Source organism: Colobus angolensis, unplaced genomic scaffold (genome assembly GCF_000951035.1).
Source record: "Colobus angolensis palliatus isolate OR3802 unplaced genomic scaffold, Cang.pa_1.0 Scaffold298, whole genome shotgun sequence".
Taxonomy (NCBI): Eukaryota; Metazoa; Chordata; class Mammalia; order Primates; family Cercopithecidae; genus Colobus; species Colobus angolensis.
Window position 1 is genome coordinate 1037723 of NW_012116243.1, and position 4157 is coordinate 1041879.

The window sequence follows — 4157 nt, forward strand, 5'->3', positions numbered from 1 at the left end:
AGGACCCAAGTGAGTTCACTTTTCTTCATCCAATTATTAGGGAAAACAAGCAAAATTTCCAGTAACCCTAAACACTGCCTTTTCTCCCTGGATCTAGTTAATTCCTATCAACTCTTTAGTTGACTCTAAGGACTGGCTGTACGAGATCCTGACACAGGTACAGGTAAAAAAAACACAGGTACAGATAAACTTGCATAAACGTTTTGGTCCAGGTCTTGGCCTCCAGTCTTATGATGGGCTGGTGGAATATTGCTTCATCAAATGCTCGTGACAGGGATTGCAAACTCACTCAGGCTTCATAGTTGCAGGAAGAGGCAGTTCATTTGTTGAACAGGCATGACAGAATGTTCCTCTGCAGTTCGTACACACATTCTTTGTTAGACTGACATCTTCCTGGTGTAGCTGACACGCCTGTGGTTTCTCAGCGAGCAGCAGCTGATCCTGTTCATCCATAGGGTGGGGTTGCAGTCTGTGACTTTCTTCCAGAGGCATTTTTAGTTTAACATTTTCCTCTTGCATTTTGTGCTTCCCATGCATCTTGGATTCTGGCTTCTGGGAACCCTTTCCTGGGATGTTCTTGTTGTTTCGTAATCTTCTTTCATTTTCCTGGTTTAGTTCTAACTCAAGCTGGTTCCACTGCCTGGTGAGCTCCTCGACTTGGAGCTGCAGACTGTTGATCTTGTCTTCAAACTCCTGTTTGAAGAGCCGGTTGTTCAACTCAGCAGACTGACAGCTTCGCTCAGCCTGACGCAAATTTTGTTCAAGTTGTTTAATGATAGCAGTCATCTGATTAGTCTTCTGTTCCAAGCTACTGTTTAGTTCACTTTTCTGTTTTACTCCTAAGTCTGAACTCTGCAGCTTAAAGGCAAGTTCATGCTTGAGGGGCCTGAGATCATCTAGCTGCTGCTGAAGAGATACCAGGGCATCCTGCTTCTCACAGACATCCTTCTCCAGCATCTTCATATCTCCTGCCTCATGCTGATCTGTATCTCCAGTTCTTTTTCAACATCCAATGGTAATTGTGTCTCTTCTTTTAAATGCTTTCTTGCTTCACTTGGTGCTTGCCCTTCTGCAGTTCTGTCTTGTTTGGGACCCTTCCAACTGGATTCCAGTATATAGGAACTTTCCTCTTTAACTCATTACATTTCTTCTTGTAAGGTAGTAATCCTGCTGTTTGCAACCTCAAGCTCCTCTGTCAGTTTAGTGTTGGATTTTTCTAATGCATCTACTTTTGCCTTAAGGTTGTTTACAGTAGCATTCAAATGCCTGTTCAGTTCTTCTACAAAGTTCTTCTGGTCCAGAATCGCAGTAATCTGACTGTCTCCTTCACTACTTTTACTGCTGTTTCCGTTCTTGAAATACATTGAAAAATGTATAACTCCAACCTGAGAGTCCAAGTCTTCTTCTTTCACACCGAAATTGGCATCAATGACGTTCAGACCCACCAACAGGCCATCAATTATGGCTCCTTCTTCTTCCATCATAAGGGCACTGAGTTCGCAGAATTCACTGAGAAGTTATTTCTTATTGATCAAAGTTTTCATATATTTGAAAGCTTCTTTTGCGTTAATGCCAAACAAAGCCAAGCTCTTCCTCTACCTACTGGCGTCTTAAGTCCTGGAAGGTTTTTAACACTTGCTGTTATCTCTGCGGCTCCTGGAACAAGCTTTTCTACCAGTTCTAGATCCCCCCAGCAGGCTTTATTTTGTCAAAGAAAAGTTTTTTCTTTTTCTTTTGCTTTTTTTTTTTTTTAAGTTTTCAAGCCCTGTTTCAGACAGTGCTCCATCACTACAAAGAATTGCTGAAGAGGTGCATAGTCAGAGTCGAGAGTCCTCTCCAGGTTCAGAGCTGATTCAGCCAAGCCCTTGATACTCAGCTTGTTCGTGTTCATGAGGTTCATGTGTTCCTTAGCCATGAGATAATTAGGATGGTGCTCGCGGCTGCCGCCGCAGCGCCGCTGCACAGCAGCAGGAAGAGTAGCCCGGAGCCGGCGACAGCAGGGTCCTTCTGGAGCTCTGCTGCTCAGCGGCGGGCGCACTGGAAGCCAGCGCCTCCACCTCCTGGGTAGAGCATAAAGAAGGGGGCGGCCACTGGCAAGTCAGCCTCCTACTGCCCGGCGCGGGAGGCAGGCGGCGGCCGCTTCTCGCCCTTTCCTATAAGCAGTTTTAGAAGCTTTCTGAGACCAGAAAAAATAAAAAGAAAAAGAAAATCAGTCTCATTATTTTATATGCGTACATTTTTTTTTTTTTTTAACCAAAAACTCATTATGGACAAAACAAAATACTACCGCCCCACTCCAAATTATCTCTGCATCATGCTCACAACCTCAGCACAAAGTTCAATAGAGGTTTTATTGGATATGTTGGCTTCAATCATTGAGTGCCGTAATGATGAAATTTCGTCAGTTTTTGTAAACATTCTCTGAGGCCAGATAAAACTCAGGCTGTTCTGAGGGTTACACTAATTTTGAGAAAGGCTTGCAATGAGCATCCCTTTTTTTGTGTACCTCAGAAAAAAACATATAGGTTTAAAATCCAGAGTTCTTTGTTAATGTCACACATTTAAAATCTAGATACCAACCTGTGTATACAGAATAATTAGTTTATTGCTATGGTAATCAATATTTCATATTTTAGAATATTAGGAAAATTTAGAAAGTTTTGCTACTGCTGTTTGCCTTCATTAGGAAATGCTTAAACAACAAATTGATAAAAGCTGATTGTTAAAAAATTAATCTGTGACATTAAATTTTATTTCCAATTATGTTTTATGGGAATTGTATTCTATTTTTTGTATTTTTAACCACAGTTTTATTATACTATATATAAACCTATATTTAATATCATACATATGTCTTTGACATTTGAGAGATCCCTATTTTTATGAAATAATCAGCTATGTAAATATTTCTTATTCTATTTTAAATACTTGGTTCTAAATTACATGAAATGCCAGTTTTCAGTATGGTTTTCTGGACAGACACACCAAAAAGTCACCACCACAGAATTATTGTTTAGTGAGAGGCCTTAAGCATGGAAATTGTTAAAGTAAACTTCTTTGACCACAATTGTTGAATGACTAATTCATAGTGGTAATGGAACTATTTCGGTCACTTTCAGAAAAAAAAAAAAAAAAAAATATATATATATATATATAGTTATGTTACTGCAGTTGCAATACACCACTGTATTATTAAAAATGGGAATTATATTTTTACTATTTTTTTGCCTTGCTTTGCCCACCCTCACAAAACAAGGTCCTACTAATTTAGCAAGAAAGTTGACAAGTTACATTTTAATCTGATGCAAAAAAAATTTAGACTATTCAGGTATTATTTTTAATTCAAAAAACAAAGAATATGCATGTCTTCTTCACTTTGTGAGCTTGAGATAGCATTGAAAATCGTCAAATAATTTTTATGTAAAGTGGCAAATTTTAAAAAACAAATGTATTGAAATGCTTTCAAAGCAGTATTTTAAACAAATTTTGAATGTGTTGCCATACACTGTGATTTACATAAGTAAATCTCACCAAAAACAATAATTAATGTACTTATCACTTTCATTTTAGTGATGAAAAACTTTTGGATTCCTCCACCTGGCCTCTAAGAGTGCCATCCAATTCAAAAGGGAATTTTTAATAATTAACCATTCCCAAATCTTTAAATGCTTGATGCATTGTAAACCCTTACGCTTACAGAATTTCAGAAGAGGAAGGGAACCTATAAGTTAGTAGAAAAGAAGGTTAAGTTTCATGGTTACTAAAAATATTTGAGACAGATGGATTAATATACAGTATACATTTCCTGACAGAATTAATTATAACAATTTTTTAAGGATATTAAATATGAAGGTGTTAAACAGTGGGAAAAAGAGTAGCTTTTCCAAGAAAAAAAAAATGATGCTTATGTTGGACAGGGTGGGCAGGGAGAAATTCAGATTCTTTCGAAAATGTAAGTACAATATAAAAAGCACATACACAAAGTTCAGTTTGGTCTTTGGATTTGTTTTCTTTTCTAGTTTTAGCAACTGAAGTCCAATGTTGTTTTAGTGACTGGGCATGATTATACTTATTCACGTCTTTCCCACAAATGTATGCATCAATTTTCTGTCTTCACACCACTTATATTTTATATCTATATTATCATATTTGGCACA

The 4157-nt window shown here is 37.7% G+C and overlaps 1 pseudogene; it reads right to left on the reverse strand.

Moving 5' to 3' along the window:
* Window positions 1–228: 228 nt before the first annotated feature.
* LOC105516971 lies at window positions 229–2145 on the reverse strand (annotated as a pseudogene).
* Window positions 2146–4157: the final 2012 nt, after the last annotated feature.